This window comes from Ovis aries, chromosome 13, assembly GCF_016772045.2.
Source record: "Ovis aries strain OAR_USU_Benz2616 breed Rambouillet chromosome 13, ARS-UI_Ramb_v3.0, whole genome shotgun sequence".
Taxonomy (NCBI): domain Eukaryota; kingdom Metazoa; phylum Chordata; class Mammalia; order Artiodactyla; family Bovidae; genus Ovis; species Ovis aries.
Genome location: NC_056066.1, coordinates 40,004,345 through 40,026,262, shown reverse-complemented (window position 1 = coordinate 40,026,262; position 21,918 = coordinate 40,004,345). Strand labels below are relative to the sequence as shown.

Below are 21,918 nucleotides of genomic sequence, written 5' to 3'. Positions count from 1 at the left end.
ATGTTGGCAATTTGATCTCTGGTTCCTGTGCCTTTTCTAAGACCAGCTTGAACATCAGGGAGTTCACGGTTCACATATTGCTGAAGCCTGGCTTGGAGAATTTCGAGCATTACTTTACTAGCAAGTGAGATGAGTACAATTGTGCAGTAGTTTGAGCATTCTTTGGCATTGCCTTTCTTTGGAACTGGAATGAAAACTGACCTTTGTCAGTCCTGTGGCCACTGCTGAATTTTCCAAATTTGCTGGCATATTGAGTGCAGCACTTTTACAGCATCATCTTTCAGGATTTGAAATAGCTCAACTGGAATTCCATCACCTCCACTAGCTTTGTTCATAGTGATGCTTTTTAAGGCCCACTTGACTTCACATTCCAGGATGTCTGGCTCTAGATGAGTGATCACATCATCATGATTATCTGGGTCGTGAAGATATTTTTTGTACAGTTCTTCTGTGTATTCTTGCCACCTCTTCTTAACATCTTCTGCTTCTGTTAGGTCCATTTCTGTCCTTTATTGAGCCCATCTTTGCATGAAATGTTCCCTTGGTATCTCTAATTTTCTTGAAGAGATCTCTAGTCTTTCCCATTCTGTTGTTTTCCTCGATTTCTTTGCATTGATTGCTGAAGAATGTCCTTTTCATTATAGGGGACTGGAATGCAAAAGTAGGAAGTCAAGAAACACCTGGAGTAACAGGCAAATTTGGCCTTGGAATGCGGAATGAAGCAGGGCAAAGACGAATAGAGTTTTGCCAAGAAAATGCACTGGTCATAGCAAACACCCTCTTCCAACAACACAAGAGAAGACTCTACACATGGACATCACCAGATGGTCAACACCGAAATCAGATTGATTATATTCTCTGCAGCCAAAGATGGAGAAGCTGTATACAGTCAACAAAAACAAGACCAGGAGCTGACTGTGGCTCAGATCATGAACTCCTTATTACCAAATTCAGACTTAAATTGAAGAAAGTAGGGAAAACCGCTAGACCCTTCAGGTATGACCTAAATCAAATCCCTTATAATTATACAGTGGAAGTGAGAAATAGATTTAAGGGCCTAGATCTGATAGATAGAGTGCCTGATGAACGATGGAATGAGGTTCATGACATTGTACATGAGACAGGGATCAAGACCATCCCCATGGAAAAGAAATGCAAAAAAGCAAAATGGCTGTCTGGGGAGGCCTTACAAATAGCTGTGGAAAGGAGAGAGGCAAAAAGCAAAGGAGAAAAGGAAAGATATAAGCATCTGAATGCAGAGTTCCAGAGAATAGCAAGAAGAGATAAGAAAGCCTTCCTCAGCGATCAATGCAAAGAAATCGAGGAAAACAACAGAATGGGAAAGACTAGAGATCTCTTCACTGGGATGTTAGCTGCCTATTAGTTCCAATCTTCCATGAGCTCTTCCAAGCAGCTCCTGAACCAGAGAACATCCTCAGTTAAAGAGATGCAGGATGCCTTTCGCTGGAGAGAAGCCATAAAGGTAAATTCCAGGGTGGACCAAGGGGAAATGGACTCTGACAGACTCTTCTATGTTTAGAAACAGCATATACATTAACTAAGAACTTAGCCTTTGGCTCTTAATGGAGAGTACTTCTTGATCAGTAAATAAATAAGGATTTTTCAAGCACTTACTTAGGGCCTAAAGAGTGCTTAGCACTTGGAGGCACAAAGCAGGTTTCCATAGAGAGCTTAGAATATGCAGCAGGCCCTGAGTATTTGCCCTTTAACACACATGATCCGTGGACCCTAAGATAGTATAGCAAGGTAAGCATTATTATCCTGAAGCTCAGAGAATTGATTCTCTTGTCCTACAGCTGATAGAGAAACAGAGGTTCACCCATGGTCATTGACATGACAAATACCCTCTCATCAGACTAAGATTGTGTCTGATCTCTGGTTTCTACAGCCTCTCAACTAACAAGTGAGCTTTATTAAAGTTGTTGAATAAGAGCTCAATAAACAAAAAAATGATTGTATTTTCATATGCCAGCAACAAATAATAGGAAATAAAAAATTGAAAAAAAATTTATAACAGAATAAAAATATAAAATACTTAGAGATAAATCTGACAGTTGATGTGAAAGTTCTGTAGACTGAAGACTGTATATTTTGCCAGGAGACATTAAAGAAGATCTAAAGAAACGAAGAGAAATATGGGTCAGGAGGCTCAACAATTTTAAGATGTTAACTCTCCCCAGATTGATTTATAGATTCAATGGAATTCCAATCAAAATTCCAGTGGGCTTTTTTTAAAAAAATAGAAATTGACAAACTGATTCTAAAATTCACATAGAAGTACAAAGGACCTAGAATAGCCAGAATAAGTTTAAAAAGAAGATAGTTGAAGTAGGACTGATTTCAAGACTTACTACAGGGCTTATCATGCATGACTCTGCTCAGAAGGAAACTGTTCAACTGCCCCTCCACGATCTGGGTGAAAGAACTTGGTGGATGCACAGAGGTTGGAGAGTGGGTGAGACTGGGCAGGAACCCAGTCTCATCCGTGTATTCCCATGGGATTCAAATGAAATCATGTCTGCAAGAACAGTTTCGTGAATGGTGGTTAGTCCTTAAGTCGTGCCCAACTCTTGCGACCCCATGAACTGAAGCCTACCAGGCTCCTCTGTCCATGGGATTCTCCAGGCAAGAATACTAGAGTGGGTTGCCATTTCCTTCCCCAGGGGATCTTCCTGACCCAGGAATCAAACCCAAGTCTCCTGCATGGCAGGCAGATTCCTTAGAGACTGAGCTACTAGCTTTCGTGAATAAAAATACTCAAATGAATGGAAGGAACTCATTTTTCTCATTTCCATGGGTCCATTCAAGAAAATATTTGTGTTTCAATTTTTTTTCACAAGTTTCCATGTACTCTTTGTCCTCCTGCTGTGTTTCAAAAGTAAGTCAATTGCCCAGTCCACCCGTCCACACTGTCAAGATCGTTTCAGGTTATATTGAAGTCTCCAGTTTTAAAACCAAGTCTTCAGATTTTATTTTCAGCAGGCAGTTGCCAATGGCCCACTCTAGCTAGAAAGAGCTCCTGGAACAGAAGGTCAGCTCTCAGTCTGGACAATAATTGTCTCAATAGCAGAATATATAGGTAGGCATGAACTCTCTGGATAAAGATATTCAAAACATTTTTTCCTCTGTTGGCTTATTTTTTTTTTAAAACTCACACCATATTATGGTGCATTTTTCTCTTTACTAGTTTTTTTAAGATTTATGAATCTCACCCAGCAGTGTGTGTGTGTATGTGTGCATGTGTGTATGTGTTTGTGTGTGTTGAGTTTTTGATACCTATCTGTGTTGGTAGGGTAGAAATGTGCAGACAATGTATTAACAGGAGAGAAAATATTTCAAGAAAGGTCTTGGACACATTTAATAATATCAATAATATTCTATGGTAAAGCATAACTGCAGGGTCAAGATGTATGTACATATTTTATCACAGTTTCTGGTAGAAAAGGTGAAAAGCAATTTACCTGCTAAGGATTTTGAACATGCCCTGGGTTTGATATTCGTTTTTATATTTTTAAAAGGGAAATAATTTCATGTATCTAAGATTTGTTTAGAAAACTGCCAACTAAACTCTATTCACAGCCATTTCCTACAGAAGATAGCCTTCTCTTGATACACACTTGCCTTAGCTGATGCTAACACAGGGGGAAGGACTTCATTTGGGAATTTCCTTTCTTTCCAAGACTAGTTTCAAACTGAAAAATTTTTAAATGCTGGTTGACAAGAGTCCTACCTACACCACCCCCTCTAGAGGCAGGGGCGCGCTCTTTTGTTTCTTGTTCTGGGGGTGTTTTCGATCCTGAATGCTGAGAACTAATTACCCTCCTTTGTGCCACTAGGCCAACTTCTTATGAGCCTTTTTTTTCTTTCATTGTATGGAATCAAATCATATGAACTCATTTAATTGGTTTATTCTTTTGAAAAAAAAATCCATCTAATAGAAATAAGGGAAGAAGAGGAAAACTAGAAAATAAAACCAGTTTCTAAGAACTTTAGCGTGAAACACATGGATTATTTTTAAAAAGAAAACCTCAAATTAAGGATTTAATGGAAAAAATTCTTTATTTTCTTTTCTTCTCAACTATAATCATGCAAAAGGCAAGAGAGAGCCCCTTTGAGTTGGGGAGAAAGTTGTTCTTTGAAATGACTTCAGGGACATGATTTCATCTGTATTTCAAACGCATTAATTTCAGACCATCCACAGTAGATAATGAAGATGCACAGATTCAGGTCAAATTCACCCTCCGGAAAAACTGCAAATTAAGATGCTGTTGATTGATAACGCCATCGGCTGTCTAAATCGTCGTGATCAAATTCCAAATAGTCAGGAAAGGGGCCCGGGAGGGGTGCGTTTGGGCTCTAAACAAACTCTCGACCAAACTCGGAAGACCAGCCGGTGCTTTTCCAAACCTTTTTCCAGGCAAGAGACCCCACCAGACCGCGTGGGGCTCGCAGTGTTTCTCGAGTGGTTCGACACCCTCCCCCGTCCCCCAAACGCAGACACACCCCGACCCCGCGAAAGGATCTCTAGGCTGGCAAAACACGCGGCGGCGTGTTGGGTCCCAATAACTTGCAGGATGATTAATGAGCGGCTTGATCACTTAATATCGCGTGTGATTAAATTATAAGGCGTGGGGGAGGGGAGTCTGGGCCGAAGCCGCCGAGCGAGCGGGTCTCCGCTGCGCGCAAAGCCGCGCTCATCCTCGGCGCTGCGCCCGGCGAGGCTCGGCGAGAGGCTGGTCCGCGCCTTCCCAAGGTCAGTGGGTCTCCGGAGGGGAGCGCGGCGGGGCGGGGTTCGGGGGAGGGTGGCTCGTAGAGGGGAGGGGAGCGTGCGCCCCGGGCTGCCCGGGTCTGAGCTGGAGAGCTGGGTGAGCCGCTGGCTCTTCCCCCGGCAAAGGCGCTGAGGGGCCGGGAAATGGCCCCAGGCAAGCGGAGATGTTTCTTACCTCCCCGCCTCCTCGGCCCCAGGGGCCTGGGGAGGCCCTGGGACTCCGCGACCCCTGGGGAAAGGGGGTGGGGGATGGGGACTGACCCCACGGGGTCTCTTCCTGCCGCCCCGCCACCGGCTCCTGGGTTTGGGGAGGGTTTCCCTGCCGGCGGGTCAGTGGTGGACGACGGGTTGAGCCATCCAAACCTCCTCTTCCCCCAGCGGAGGCCCCCAGCGCCGTCCCGCGCGGACGGGGCGGCGTGCGCGTCCCTGGGTCCAGGCGCGTCCAGGAGGACAGATGGGCTTTCACCCTGCGCAGGAGCCCTCAGCTGCAGGAGATCCCCTCCAGAGTGACCAAAAAACGCAGGGCACATCTCGGGGTTCCTGGCTTCATGTGCTAGAGAGGAGGCGAGGAAATGCGATCTAAGCCCCTTCGAGGTTACTGGGGACAGTGGGGGGGGGGGACTCCTTGCTGTCACTCCTCTCATCTTAAAGGCCCGTGGCAGGCTCGGGCGTGGACATCCCTTCCTGCGGGGGAAGTGGGAGCGCAGGTTTGGAGGCGACCGGCCCGCGTTGACCTGTGCGGGGAAGGGGCCCGCTGTCCTCGCGCTGTCGCCGGCGCCCAGGCGGGGTCCTGCCCCGAGCCAGGTAGGCGCTGCTAGTGCCGCAGGCGGGCAGAGCGCCCGGGGGCTGCGCGGGGACCGCGGCCTCGGAGGGGGACCCAAGAGGCCACTGGCAGGCATTGGAAGCGTGGCCTCTCATTTCACGATCGCGTCGTGGGGGCTTCACGCTTAGCTGGGAGAGGCCCTCGAGAGGCGGGATGTGTGTCCCCAGGAGCCCCTCGGAATCTCCACCCCGGGCGGTACAGACGCTGAGCAGGAGAGCGAGGAGGAAGCGCCACGATCCGGCTCCGAAGGGCGTCCAGGTCGTGCCCGGGGCCTGGCCGGAGGACTGGTGCTGGCTGGATTTTCAGCCTGACGACGAATCCTGGAGGGGACGCCGCGGCTGAACCCAGGCTCCCACTTTCCTTCTGCCGGAGAGCCCCGAGATTGCGCTAGTAGCGACCGCCTGGGGTCCGGTGTCCTGGGCTCCAGGTGCGGTGGCAGGATCGCCTCCCAGAAAGGGATGGGAGCTTCCTCGGCGTGGCTGCTCCGACTTGCGGAATTCCCATCCGGCCTCAGCTTCTCGGATACTCGGAGGCAGCGCCAAGAAAGGGAGGGAATGATGAACAACCAAATTAACTTGCAAACAGAGATCCCAGGACGGGGTGGGTGAAAGAAAATACGTATTTTGTCTCAAAACACCTAAGATAATATTAAAACACGAAAACAGAAGAACAAAACTTCCGGGGTAGCTCAGCTAGTAAAAAGACACCGGCTCCATTCCTGGATCAGGAAGTTCCTCTGGAGAAGGGGTAGGCTACCCACTCCAGCGTTCTTGGGTTTGCCTGATGGCTCAGACAGTAAAGAATCCGCCTGCAATGCGGGAGACCTGGGTTCCATCTCTGGGTTGGGAAGATCCCCTGGAGGAGGGCATGGCAACCCACTCCAGTATTCTTGCCTGGAGAATCCCATGGACAGAGGAGCCTGGCAGGCTACAGTCATTGGGGTTGCAAGGAGTCTGGCAGGACTGTAGGACTAAGCACAGCACAGCACAGAGCAGAAACAGTCCACAAATTGGTTCTGGTAGGCACAGCCTGAAATGCCTCTATTAGCGCAGGGTACCTACAATTCCTGGTTATCTGGGATACACCAAAAAAAAAAAAAAAAATCCTTAAGAAAAAAAGTTCAAAGGGTGGGGTGGGGTGGAGGAATAGACCAGAAGCTTTATCTTCTCCTTGGTTTCAGGCATGGCACTGGATGGAGGTGCCTTTCTCTGCGGTGGGACTGGTCCAGGCTTGCACCCTCTCTCTTCAGACCCCCAGGCTCTACAGAGGAGGCTGCTGCCTTCGTAGGGCTGGCTTAATGAGTTAAAAAAGGTGCCTACCTCTGAAAACGGGAGTCATTCCGCAGAGAGGTGACCTCAGGTACCACCAGTGTGCGCACTGGCGCTCCACCCGGGGCACCCACCTGCTCCAGCGTCAGATGTGGAAGTTGTGGGCTGCCCCTTTGTCTCTGTTCATAAAATCACTCCTTAAATCTGCACCTCGTCCGTGCTTCTCTCAGACACATGCTGAACCCCTGCATCTGTCTGCCACCAAACACAGTGGCTGGGCCCATAGAGAAGGGTTTAAAAGCTCGGGCTAACTTTTTCCTCCAAAAGAGGCCACATGCAGAGTGAATAACGGGCACTTCCTGGACACCCGCATCTTCCCCAGGTATTAAATTTGATTTCTAGAAACTGGACTCAGAAGATCCTAGACACAAGTGTGTCCTTGGAAAGAAGGACTCTGCATCCCCAATATTAATATTAACCTGGGGTGAGGGTGGGAGTGGTGGTGGTGGTGAGGAGAGCCAAGGCAGGTTCTCCTTCGCAGATTATGGTCCAATCTGTTGTCTGACTAAAGGCCATCAGGACACTGTGAGGGTGAGGGCAATCTCCAATTTCAAACGACTCCCCAAGGTTTGAGAGGACGAAGTTACTTTTATTCTTTCATCCACAGGACCACTCCTGTCTAGTGATGTCTGCTGCTGCTGCTGAGTCGCTTCAGTCGTGTCCGACTCTGTGCGACCCCATAGACGGCAGCCCACCAGGCTCCCCCTTCCCTGAGATTCTCCAGGCAATAACACTGGAGTGGGTTGCCATTTCCTTCTCCAATGCATGAAAGTGAAAAGTGAAAGTGACGCCGCTCAGTCGTCTCCGACTCTTAGCGACCCCATGGACTGCAGCCTTCCAGGCAAGAGTACTGGAGTGGGGTGCCATTAGTGATGTCGGCCACCTGCAAAATGACGTCTAAGTTGGTGGCGCTCCGGGTAGCCGTTGTTGGTCCAGCGTGCCAGGACGGGAGTCCAGCGGTCTCTCCGCGGCCTCTCCAGGGCGAGTTTGCGCGTTCATTTCACCCCTGGCGCTCAGCCCCGCTGCCGAACACCATTTAGGCCAAGATCGGGTATAATGGGACACACTATCAGCAGACAATTACCCTTTCAGAGGATTCGCTTCTCCACACAGACACTGTTATTTGAGAAATAGGATCGTTTGATTTCATATTGCACTAAATAACACCCAGCCGGTTCAAATTGCCAGCTTCTTAAAAGCCGCCCATTGGAATAAATTGCGGCGGCCTCTTTTGCTTTTCGAGGCAGTATGTTGGCCGCCGGGCAGAACCCGTAAAAAGAACTAAAGAGCCAGCCCAGAGCCGTCGCTATTGGTGGCAACAGCTCTGCCACCTCGCAGGCAAAGACATTCAATAGCCAACGGTCTCCGGCCGCCGCCCCCTCCGCCCGCCAACTTAAGAGATGGTTCAACCTCTTGGCTTTGGAATTAAAATGCGCAGCCCTAGCGGCGCGCAGAAAGCGCTTCGGGCCACGCGGCACAGTAGTGTGGAGCGGAGAAAGGTCGGCAGCGGCGCACCGCCCAGATCTTTGCCTGCCCGGCCCGACGTGCTTTGGGAACGCCGGGGGTCTGGGGCTCCGCGGCTGGTGTGTGCCCTTAGGTTCGCGGGTCTAGAGGTCCTGGCTGGAGTGTTACTGCCTCCGTGCCCTGGCCCCTAGGGCGCCCTCCAGGCCTGCGGGCCGCGGCGCCTCCCTCTGTCCTCAGTTAGGAGCCTTGATTTTTGGGGTCCGACTGGGGTCAGAAAGAAGGGGCCTCACTTGGCTTCAGCGCGGCGTGGAGAGGGAGAGAGGGAGGACGAAGGGAAATGGGAGAAGGGGGCGAGATCCAGTAGGCTGCCCACGCACCGCCGCCGGAGACGTTTCATTAAGAATTGAGCTTTCTGAAGTTGGCCACGAGCTGCGGTTTAATTGACACTCTGTTCAACTGGGTGGCAATTGTTCAGCTTGTTGGGGGCGATCTGCCCCCACCCCTTTATATACAAGATTTGACTCCTCGGTGCTCGGTTCATTTGTGCCAAGGGACAGGGTGAATTTAATATGGCCGGGGCCTTGGCAAATCTGTCTACTGAAGTCTTTAATACCTTTGTGTTAATATACTTCACCGAAGGCCGAATTAGATTTTCCCGCCCCCAGGTAAATTGGAGGCCGCATCATAGGAGTGCCCAGAGACATCTGTACCCTGAGATCTGGGCCGTGAGCTGGAAGGACCCTTTGAGGGGGTCCTGAGACGGAGAGGGAGTTAGTCTGGGATTTGGGGGACTGGTGACCGGGGTGGGGTGTCGGACTCTTTCCCTTCCCTGGCGCAGGGAGGAGCCAGGAGCAGTGGGTTGTGGGCGTGCGTCTAGAGGGAAGGCTATGGGCGCCCAGAGAGTGGAAAGTAAGTGGAAACGCTGCGATTGGTGCAGACTTTAGCTCCGGAACCGACTGGGGGGTTGAGGGGAAAGTGTGGGCGCCCGAGTGTGCCGGCACCGAGCACTGATCCTAGTCCTGCGAACCCCGAGTCTCCCTGCTCCTGAGCGTGCCACCCAGTCACCCATCTCCCCAGAAAATAAAAGCGCCTCCCCAAAGGCCTGAGTGTACCCAACCCAGATCCCGGGCCGCGACTGGGCCGTGGGCCTCCCGACCAGCACTCCGGGCCTGGGAGGAGGCCGCGCAGAAGCTGCTTCCCACGCCGCCAGCTCTGGTCCTGCATGTGCGGATCCAAGGCAGGCCCGGGGCTGCCCACCCGAGCCCAGGAAGACAGCCCCCGGAACTGCTCCATTCAGGTCCCTCCCCCGAGGCCCTCGCGTCCTCACTGCGGGCGACACTCTGCCCCAGCTCCCCACCTCCTCCCCGAAGGAATGCAGCCAAGGAACCTTTCTCTCGGCAAAAAAAAAAAAAAAAAAAAAAAAAAATCGCTCAAACGAGCCAGCTTTTCGAGTAGACAGGAACAAGGTGATGAAATTCATAACAGCCGGGAAACAGGTCTTGACTGGCTCCCATCTTCGCTGTCCGCGGGAATGGAACCGCAGAACCTCTCGGGGAACGGTCGCAGGACGGTCTGCGCCACTCGGACCCGGGGCCGGAGCCCTAGAGCTGACGGAGGCTGCTGCCCGGCGAGCTGTGTCCCTGAGGCCCGCGCAGGGAACTCCCGGGACCGCGTGGGTGGGCCTTTCCCTCCGCCCGCACCTCTTTCCGACTCGAGCAAGGCAGCGCGGTTGACATCCAGCCCCGGGTGGGGATGACTGGAGTCCGCCCTGTGCCGGCTTGGGGGCCCAGGGTGAGGGCGATCAGACCCCCGTTGTCGCGTGGCTCGCTTCGGCTCCGGCCTCGGGCGCTGGCCGCGGCTCGCGGGTCATCCCCTCGCTAGCCCTACCCGCCCCGGCCCTGTTCACGGCCGCAGTGCGGGGCCGCGCGCTCCCCTCCCTCGCGCGCTGTCCCTCCACGTCGCCGAGTTTACCAGGGCGTTTTGTTCCCCTTCGGATTCCGGGCCGAGGGGCTGTCACCGTGCTCTCCTCCGACGGACGCTAATCAAGTAATTTCCCCATCCCAGCCCCATCAAATTGCTCTTTAGCTGTTGAACCGCGGAGTTTTGCTCGTCTTTTCACATGCTAATCACGCCCATTCAGCGGCTCTCGGTGGGGCTGTTTGTCGCGGGATAAATCTCCTTGTTTGCCGGCTGCATGATTAATTGATATTGTTGTCTGGCTTTTGTGGGGGCCGCGAGGAGCTGAAAGGCGGCGCGTCCTGACTGCGCCGGGGGGCCGCTGGCGACATCGTCGGGCCGCCGAGGTCCCGGCGAGGTCGAGCCGGGGCCGATGACATTATGCGCCCGATTTGTTTTTCCTTATTAGAAAGATGATGAAAGACTCAGAGACCCCAGGTTTACAACCCACCACTGGGGCGGAGAAGCCGCACAGAGCTGAAGCCACAAGCGCAAACAAAGCCTGGGCGTTTGCTTAGTTCAGAGAGAAAAGTGAGCTCACTTCTCCGCGCAGGAGACAATTAAATGCGTTTCGGCCCACCCGGGATTTCAGTAGGAGTTGGACGGGCGCGCTTAACGTGGTGGTTTGGGTTTTTCAAGCAAAGAATAAAATCTGATTTTGTTTGTTTGCTTTTGGTTGATTGGTTGGTTTTGCTTGTCTATTTTTTGGTTGGGGGTTAGACACGGGTTAAAACCTTTACAAGATAAGTAAAAGGAAGCCAGAGCTCAGATGGAGACCTTGCAGCCATCGGTCCGCCGCCATAAAGGCGCTTCCATGTCTGACCCGGGTTTGCCAAGTGCGTGGGGCTCACGCCGAATCGCTCACCAGAGCTGAACCCGCAGAATCGCTAAGGTCTGCGTCGGCCTACAGGCGCGTGTTTCATCTGCCAGTACCCGTCTCTACCCATGGCGTGTTTCCCGCCATTCGCAGGTGTGCAGCCAAACCCACAAATTCTTGAGCCCTTCGCATCCCTCCCGTCCCACTCCTCCGAGTCCTGGGATTTTATCCTCTACGGACAACCCTGAAAACTTGGAGATTCAATTAAATAATTCCAGTTACGCGGTGCTCCTACCGCCTGCTTATTGCAAATATTTCCTTTTTTCGAGTTCTTAAAAAAAAAAAAAAGCAAAGAGAAGAAAAGAAACTGTCGCCTTCGCTTTCACTGCGCGCAGGGTAATTGATAGGCGCTATCGGAGGTCAGAATTTGCATAAGAATTAAGAGCAGTAAATTAATTTAATATTCCATGCACATCTCCAATTATTCCTGGAGACCTTTGTCTCCGCGGCTGCCAGAGAGGGGATTCAGCTGGTCTTCAGCCAAACAACATCTGTGCGGTTAATAATTTGATAAACAGCTCATACAAATAGTTTCTGAATTATCTGGCAGTCCGATGACTATTGTTTGGAAACGTTTTGGCAGGATTTCCCTGCGTTCTCCGAGGGCTTCAGGCATCCGCCCAGACAAATGTCTTCTTATCTTTCAAACATCAGCAGAGGACAATGTGTAAAATAAGTTATTATCATTAAGTAACAACCCTGCCCCTTAAAAAAAATAAAAAATAAAAACGCCTGGGTTGTCAGGGTGCCGGTAGGTCATGTATTAAAGACCCTCAGATGGATAGACGTCCTGGGAAGGCGGATAGAGTGAAGGGAGGATGTGAGTGTTGGACTAGGGGGTGAGGAGGCTGGTGGTGGAGACTGTTTTCCTTTAATATCGTGGATTGAAACTGAGCAATTGGATTTGTACATGGAAATATTTACAAGGCAGGGGAGAGTCGTGATGGGGAACAAGGAAGGTGGGTGGGGAAGGGGACAAGTTTTCATCATAATGCTTCTTGTACCTTTCAGTGGTCTCCTTATCTATGCATATTATTTATTCCAAAGATAAAATACATAAGCCACAAATTGAGTTATCACAGCAGGAGTGAGTTGTTTTGACTGGACAAAGTCCTTACCTGACTTCTTCCCATTTCTCCTCCTGACCACACTGTCTTCTTCCTACCTTCATCCACATCCAATCCCACCCCACCCTCCAACCAGTTTTCCACAAAGCACAACTATGTCAGCCAAAACACTGAGTTGGCCCATAATTAAAAAACAAATGACAACAAAAAGAACACTTGCAGAATGATGCCATCTTGTTGAAACAGACCTGAACTGACACATTGCCTCTGCTTCCCCTGTCTCTACACTAAAGATTTCATGGCTGTGACTATGTCCCTTTATCTTTCTGCCACCCATCACAGAGCCCTGTTCCTGATATAGGGTCTGGAAAGGAACCCTTTGATCTTGAATGGGACCCAGACAACTCTAATTTTTGCAAGCTGTGCATTGCAGCTCTATTTACTCCATGTCTGTCTATATCCTGGAATTGTTCTGCGCTGAGTTCACTGTAACAGGGTGTTCGGCCTGGATCCTTATCTCTGTCTATACATTCTTACACGTTTGATGTATACACCGCACCCATTCAGTATTCTACTTTCTATTTCCTTCAAGTACTTCTATAAGTACTTGAAGCCACTGAAAACTACCCTGAAGTTCTGAGTGGTGTCAAAGCAGTAATATGATAGAGCTTTGTCCTTGTACTCTAATGAGCCTAGGGTAGCTCTGAGCTTTAAATACAGGCAAACCCTCCAGATTATAGGTCTAAATATACAACTTTACAATGAATACAGTGCTTGCCTGGGCTCAATGGAGGAATTACTTTCCAACAAAACAAGCCATTGTGTCACAAGAATACAATAGCATTACTACAAAGTACCTTCATTTCTACTTTTACCATTTTCTTCTTGCATTTCATTAATTTTTTTCCCCTTAGAGCTATAGACACCGCCAGGCCTTGCAGGCTTTTTATAAGCATACAAATCGGCTCTGTTATTTATGACTGGGGGGGTCTCTGTCTGCATCTTTTTTATTAATTTCTGACTTTGATTCAGACTTCTCTAGTCAGCGGAGTGATTTGAAACATTTCTTTTCTTAAATGGAACATTATCAATTCTTTGGGGAACCATTCTAATTTTAAACACCAACATATTCTGTTTCTTAATCTGTAGCTCTGATGTTACTCATTTTTATGCATCCAACCTATCCCCTTTGGCAGTAGTTCGTTTATGCCTGATATTTATCTTCTTTACATTTGTTTGACTATTTTTCAAAGCAGTATATAGGCAGAAACTGGCTATTAAAGAGGAAGGCAGGGAACTCTGATTATGTTTTAAACTCTCTAAGTAAAGCCACAGAACACTGACATTTTAAGAATTTTTTTTTTTTTTTTAACTAATGAGCCCTCTCCAGAAAAGCCGTCTGTATACCATTAAAGTTGATGAGTTTGGAAGGATTATCCTGATAAATGCTTGGCTTCTTGGTGATTAGACATATACTTTCAACACAAATGAGACTGGGGTTTGCATTTGGAGGGGCTTTTGCTGAGCATCATGGGAAATTGTTAGGGGAAAAAAAAATCCAGAGTACCACCTGATTTTGTAGAGTTCAATTCAGAGGTAACTGTACCCATGTATTCTTGCACTGAAAATATTGGGTATACAGTAACAGGTGATGGTCAATAACTTAAACAACACGCACCCTGGTTATTTCCAACCTAACTGTAATATATATGTATATATATATATATATATATATATGTATATATATATATATATTCTTAAGAGAAGTTAAAGAATGGCTAAGGGGCAGATTAATGATTTAAAAACTCAGTGCTATCTCTATCAAGATTACTTTTTAAATTTGAGGGATAAGAACAGTGTGGAGCCATCAAACAAATTCTTTCAAGTAATTCGCTTCCACTGCCCTTAAAAAGAGACAATTTTTACATATATGATCCAAGTCTAGTGAAAAACTGAATTTCAAAAACTACAGGTTAGTATGTAAAAATTGTAAACCGCATTCACTTAGTCCCATCTACTCTCACTTTTCTTCAGTTTGAATATTTCAGTGACCAGTGCTAGGTGTTGATGCTGGGTGGGCTGCAGTGAGCTGATACTATGCTCAAGAGGAAAGAGCTTCACCACTTAGCTTGTGTGTGGATAATGGCAAACCAAGAACAAGTCTGAGTTCTTCAGTGATGACTGTAAAATGTCCCTGATCATCACAGATGTCAGCCAGCCCCACGGTTCTTTCTTTTCTCTTCCTAGCCTGGACTTGTGATACAACTGACAGTTTGGAAAACCTCACCTAACTCCAGGGGTGCTCTTCACATCACTGCCATTGCAGACTTATATGGTTTTTAAGACACTGTTATGCTGAATGGCAGGTAGTCAATTTCCTTGAGGAAGAGGGGGGACCATTGTTATTACTTTTAGAAATTTGGGACGGGTAAACTGGGAGATTGGGATTGACATATACACACTACTGTATATAAAATAGATAATGAAGAGCAATCTACTGTATAGCACAGGGAACTCGACTCAGTGCTCTGTAATGGCCTCTATGGGAAAAGAATCTAAAGAAGGGTGAATATTTGCATATGCATAACTGATTCACTTTGCTGCACACCTGAAACTAACACAACATTATAAATCAACTATACTCCAATAAAAATTAATTTTAAAAAACTTGTACTAATGGCCAACATGGACTAACAGTGAGGCTGGTTGTCTCTGCTTAGAAGGGAGGGTGACAGGCAGTAGAGACCGGTCCCTATGCCATTTGACTTGTCCTGAAAGTTCAATCTAGCAGCCTAGTGTGGACTGAACTTGCTGCTGCTGCTAAGTCTCTTGAGAGGGGTTCCAAAAGCTTATTCTGCTTTACTGGCTCTGTGACACAGGGAGGTGGACCCTGCAGCAAGTCAGACTCTGAGACCAGCCACAGTCAGGGCTGGAATCAGTGTGTGGGCAGAAGGAAAAAAAAAAAATGGAGGGCAGAGGCTTGTAGTTTTAGTTGTCCACTAACTAGCTGCAGACACTTGGGCAACCACCCAATACCCTTGTGTCAGACATTCCTGTGTGCTACAAACCGCCAATTTATTCTCTTCTTGCTGGGCATATGGCTGCTCATCTGGACTACATTTCCCAGCCTCCCTTGCAGCTGCACTCGGCCCATGTGACTAAGTTCTCACCAATGGAAGGCAAGCGGAAGTGATGGGCTTAGTCATCATCTCATACTTGCACCTTCCTGTTCTGTCCGGCTGGCTGGGAATGATGCTAATGGATGCTACATATGGAGGGTGACCAAGCTCCCCCAATGGCCTGGGTTTGTAAGATGATTTTGTAGAGCAGAGTGAGCTCTCTCACCCTGGACTGTTACTTGGAAAGAAATAAATTTCTATTTGGTTTGAAAACCTGCATATTTTGGTTCACTTTGTTATAGCACTCACTCAGAGGAATCTGCATCCTGGCTTTATTTTTCCTAACTGTAAAATGAGAGTATCTTCATTTGGGTTTCTCCAAAGGCAAGCAGTTTATTGAGAGATGATCTCAGGAAATACTAGCAGGTTGAATGACAGGGAAGGAAAGACAACCTTTAGAGTGTATTGTGAACCAAGCTACCACTGTGGGCAACTGAGATTTAATTCTACCAAGGGAACTCTGGGACCCAGCGTAGAATACCTGCCTTAGAGTGAGTCCACCTGAGCTGAGATGTTTATGTATCTACTCCCATCAGTCATTCATATCACATGGTCTCTTTCCCCCAGCATTTCTGGCCTGTTGCACAGGCAGGTGGGGTTCAGGGGCCAAACAACAAAAAGACACACAAGTAATGAAATGCCTGTACTAGTGGCTGAATGTTGAGCTGGTAAACAATGAAGCATAAGGACAGGGGTCTGCTGATGGGGCATGGACAGCATCTGTTACAGAGGGTGTTGATGAAGGGCCTAGAAGAGCCCCCGCCCACATTAAAGTCACCCAGGCCCAGTTTCTGGATCTACATTCTCCTAATTGCTAATCTGAAATGGCTGCTTTAGCCAGCTTGGTTTACTCAATTTAGGGCGCCCCCAAACACTCTCTGATCAGGGATCAAACCCATGCCTCCTGCATTGAAAGCAAGGGGTCTTAATCACTGAACCACTAGTAGTGAATACAGAATGGATACAGAAGTCCCTGTGTCCATTATTTATTGCTGCTTAACCAACCACCTCAAACTTTGGGGCTTAACACAAGAGCAGTTTATTCTTTTTCACAACTTTGTGAGTCAGGAATTCAGGCAGGACTTGCTGGGCACGTCCCCATGAAATGCCAGCTGGGCTTATTCATGTGGAATGACCCAGGTGTCCTCTCATCTTCCAGGACTCTCTTCATATGGTCTCAAATTATTCAGTAGCTCTGCCCGGACTTGCCCACAGCAGGCAGCTGGGCTCCCAGGGGAGGAGATGCAAGCTGCTCCTTGTAAGACCTGTGCACTGCAAGTTTACAGATGTCACTCCCGTCTCATTCTTTTGGTTAAAGCAGTTCACATGGTATGCCCAGATTCAAGAAGGTGGCTTCTCCTCTAGGGAGTGGGAGGAGCTGACCTGGCCGCAACTGGATATGGTCTATCCTGCCCTCCCCCCTCTTTTACTTACTCAGATCCCCAAGTCAGACGCCTGCCCTGCCTCATGAAGGAAGCCTTTCCCAGCACGCTAGTCCACCCTGGTCTCCCAGCCCGCTCTGAACAACTAAGGGCACCTCTTGTTAGATACACTTGTTATTTTGTCCTTAATTGTTCACTGTCTTGTGAGACTTTGTCATTGCTTATCGTGGGCTCTTTGAGGAGAGAGAAATCAGGTTAGAGTTCCGAGAACACTTTGTACTGTTGGGAGCACACATGGGCTTTCAATGTGCATTTGTACAAAGATAAAGGGAGGATGGAGAAGAAAGGGCTGGATGGAGGCAGTGATGTGTACCCTTGGGCTAAGATCTTGATCAGTAGAGCTCATTTCTAGTCGATTAATCTAGAGTCTTCAGCTGCTTATTCTGAAAACCTAATCATTCTGAATTCCTCTCAGCTTATATGAGGCTTTTGTGACACAGACCCCTGCAGGCAGAAATCACCAGGTCTGTAACTGGACGGGATCACGTGGAAGGTGCCTAGAAGACTTCCCTCCCTGGGAGGCAATATTTCCTGTGTCAAGTATCCCCCCTCCATTTTTTAAAAAATTATCTTTATTGGGCTGTACCGGGTCTTAGGTGGGGCATGTAGGATCTTTAATCTTCACTGAGGCATGAGGGATCTTCCAGTCGTGGCTCGTGGAATCTAGTTCCCTGATCAGGGATGGAACCCAGGCCTCCTGCGTTGGGAATGTGGAGTCTGAGCCACTGGACCACCAGGGAAGCCCCAAGCATTGCTGTTGTCATTTAGTCACTACGTTGCGTCCAGCTCTTTGTTACCTCACGGATTGTAACCCACCAGGTTCCTCTGTTCGTCGGATTTCCCAGGTAAGATATTGGAGTGGGCTGCCATTTCTTTCTCCAGGGGATATTCTCGATCCAGGAATCGAACCTGCATCTCCTGCTTTGCAGGTGGATTCTTTACCCCTGAGCCACCAGGGAAGCATTGTCCTCTTGTAAAAATACAAGTATGACCTATTGAAGATGGATGGGAAATGGTGGGAAGTGGGATGAAAATTTGAATCTCTGATGTCTTAGTGAAAATTATCTGATAAAATCAGCGTTTCTTTTTCTGTTGCAGAAGAAAGCTGGGGCAGCAGCATGAACGTGTTGGAAGATTGGAGGCCACTGATGCTGAAAGAAGGAGAACCGAGGGAGGGAGTTTCCTGCAGACGAGTCACCTTGCTCACATCAGCCAGGCCAGGTGTGCGGGAGATATTCTGAATAATGCATCTTTCTGGGCATTCAAAAGTGGTTAGTGGTCTCATGGACAACTGAGAAAAATGGGAATATGAGTGGGAGGAAGATTCCAGAACCTGTGAACCTGGCTGTGTGGACAACCCCTCCATTTCTGGGATCCAATCTTCTATGATGTGACTGGACCCTTAGTCACTAGGTTTCCAAAGGCAGGGGAAGCCTGTTGGAAAACTGACTCAGGGTGTCTGCAGTGAGTGAGATAAATGTTGTTGTGTGTTAGTTGGGCCTTTAGTAGAACCACTAATGGAAGATCAGCAGACCACCAGGATGGGTGGGCACCAGGGCTACAAATTGATGAAACTCTCACAGTTGCTCCTATATGCAACCCCAAGTCACTTTTAAATGGCCTTTTTGGATCAAAACTTTCTCTGTTCTGTCGATTAAAGAAGGCTTACTGCAGCCTACTTCATGGCTAAGGCTATCAGATGTGTCTGCACATTATCATATCTACCAGAGCTTTTTGTGTGTTGAGGTTGGCTGACATGCAGAAAATGTACTTTCATGGGCCCGGCAACTTTGTCATGGACACTTGCTCTGGGACAGGCAGAGCAGTACAGCGTGGACTTGTGTCACACCTGAGTTTCAGTTCTGCCTCTGTCACTAGCCTGGTGACCTTGGGACATTTGGAAACTTGAATGTGGGAAAAGCATTCCTCATCTGGAAAATGGGAATAGCTACACCCAAGTCACAGGATTATTGTGTGTACGTTAAGTTTCTAGAACTTTCCCTGGCTCAAAGCTATATTTAATAAATGACTTTTAAAGCAAGTTTTTCTTGTGTGTGTTATTTACCATCTCATCATTTCACCATGCCACTGTGCTTGCAGCCTGTGTCTGCATTTTCTGTTAACCATCAGAAAATGGTTAATGTGTAGGCATGTGTGATTCCTAAAGGTGGGGCAGAAATTCAGAGGATCTAGGATTTCTGGTCATCCTGAAGGGAATATTTTGATGCCCACTTGGGGGATTCATAGAGATGATGAAGGGTTAAAGCCATAACAGAAAGGAATTATTTTTATGGTGGAAATAAGAAATGAGCTGGTTATGAAAATTAGCAGAAGCCCCTGGATGGAGCTGTTTCATCTGTCTAGAACATTCATCTCCCAATCGCCCATTGACTGGTCACTCATACTGCTTCACTGTTACAATCTCTTCTAAGTGAGCAAAGAAACCCCTTTCTGGTGGATAACCCTGGTTATTAAGAGCCATCCTTTCTGGCATTCTCTGAATCCCAACCACATTGAAATTTGCTCTTCAGATGGGAATGTGACAGTGAAAATGAAGTTGCTCAGCAGTGTCTGACTCTGCGACCCCATGGACTGTAGGCTACAAGGCTCCTCTGTCCATGGGATTTTTCAGGCAACAATACTGGAATGGGTTGCCATTTCCTTCTCCAGGGGAACTTCCTGACCCAGGGATCGAAACCAGGTCTCCTGCCTTCCAGGCAGATGCTTTACCGTCTGAGCCACCAGGGAAGCCCCTTCAGATGGGAACCTTGGTAAAAAGTCCTGCTTGTTCTGTCTTTATCCTTGACCAAATTCTTCCACATACAATCATGTCTCCAAAAATAAATCCAGAGTAATCTTTCCCATCATTTTCTCTTCCATAGGCTATTTGTTGGTTGATGACACTAGAGTTTGCAGTGTCCTTAAACACTGGTGGAGCAAACATCTCTCCATTGACTCTTTAACTGAAATAAAGCACTCTGAACAAGGGGCTTTGTTCAGCCTTTTCAGTTAGTCATTTGTCAGGAAGCCTGGACCCAACGGTTTCAGAAAGAATAAAGATAACTTGATAACTTTACTAAACTCCTCTCCACAGATTTGAAAGGGGAGAGGGGAAAATGTCTATAGAAAATAAATTAAAAAAACGAATACCCTAGACTTCCCTGGTGGTCCAGTGATGAAGAATCCACCTTGCAATGCAGGGGACATGGGTTCCATTCCCGGTGAGGCAACTAAGATCCCACATGCTGCAGAGCAACTAAACTTGGACACGGCAACGAAAGATCCTGTATTACTCAACAAAAATCCTGCATGCCTCATCCAAGACCCAACACAGCCAAATAAATAAGTATTAAACGAAACAAAACAACGACAGCAGCAAAAACACCACACACATCTGAGAAAAGGCTGGAAAGCAGTGAATTTAGAGATGTAACCTTTCTGAAGGCACTTGGATGCTTGAGTTTCATTTCACTCATTGTCGTCTGTGCCCCTTGACAAGCATATTTTCTTGCAGGAAATGTGAAGGCAAATTTCTTGGCATTTGCTTCACTATATTCCCCAGACTGGAAATCTCATTAAGGAGCCATTCCTGATGGAATGGATGGAGATGGAAACGAAATGCCCTCTCTGCTCACATTAGTATTTGGTTGAGATGGTCCAAATGTTTGTGGCAGTCATTAAATCTTCCCCAAGCAATATTCGGGTTTTGCAGGTGGCTCAGTGGTAAAGACTCTGCCTGCCAATATAGGAGATGTGGGTTCGATCCCTGGGTCGGGAAAATCCTCTGGAGGAGGAAATGGCAATCCACTCCAGTTTTCTTGCCTGGGAAATCCCATGGACGGAGGAGCCTGGGGGGCTACAGTCCATGGGGTCGCAGAGAGTCAGACATGACTGAGTGACTAAACAACAGAGCGATGTTCCTAGGGATAAGCCATCGAGGAAAATGGAAATTAAGTTTGCATCACTGCATTCCCCTGTTCCAAATGAGGAATCCATCTCTAGTTTGGGGGGAGGAGGGAGGTTGCATGGTCTTCTTACTGAGTTTTTAATCGAGTTGCTATTCCCCTCTTTCATTTATGGAGCCATAGAAATGTCTGTAATGAAAGACGACAATGGCAGTGTGCAGAGGTTGTGCCCAAGGAAAATATGACAGCTCTCTCATAGGGCCTGGATGGAAGCAGAGGGAGCTTGGTAACAAACCACATCATGCTCTCTGTCGTGCATACTGATTGCAAATCGTGTGGGTTATCCTCCATTCCGTAAGAAAAAGGTGTGTGTGTGTGTGTGTGTGTGTGTGTGTGTGTGTGTGTGTGTGATAGAAAGAGAGAGAGAGGGAGAATTTCTCCCAATTGATTATGAACCTCATGCATAGCAACCATTGGAGAAATGATGCTCAGGTTTCCTATAGCAGAGCGCGCATGCACGCGTGTGGACACACACACACACACACACACACACACACACATACATGCGCGCGCACACACACACACACACACTCACACACTCAGTGTTATACACTGACAGGCTAATGGCTACTTTCCCAAAGAGTGGTTAGAAAGAAGTAGTAAATGGGACTGTGTTGATGCCGGGAGAAGACCCGGGCAAAGATCAAGATACCCCCAGCGTATCGGATAACACATAATTGGCGGGTCACAGCCAAATGAGTGTAGTCACGCATCGCCGGGCCGGCCTTTGCCGCTGATAAAGACACTTGTAAACAATTCAGTCCCAGAACATGGCAATAATATGTTGATCCGGCGTGTAATGAGGTGTCCCTGGAATCAATAAGCAGTCCTGGAGAGCAGGGAGCAGGGGCAGTGGCTGTCTTTTTGATGACCTTTCCTCACCGCCGAGGACCTCGGCTCCCCTGAAGAGGACTTTTCTCATTTTGCAGCGGCTCCGAGTGTCAGAACTTCCATTCGCAGCCAGCAAATGAACAGCCGGGCCCTGCATGCTAATGACGTCCAGGCTATTTTGCACCTTTTCATCCGCA

The 21,918-nt window shown here is 48.1% G+C and overlaps 1 long non-coding RNA gene across 1 annotated transcript; it reads left to right on the top strand.

Moving 5' to 3' along the window:
- Positions 1 to 4,367: 4,367 nt before the first annotated feature.
- Positions 4,368 to 18,966, top strand: LOC121816161 (uncharacterized). Its single transcript, XR_006055594.1, has 2 exons — positions 4,368 to 4,774; positions 18,024 to 18,966. It is a non-coding gene; the product is annotated as an uncharacterized LOC121816161 (long non-coding RNA).
- The last annotated feature ends 2,952 nt before the right edge of the window (positions 18,967 to 21,918 follow it).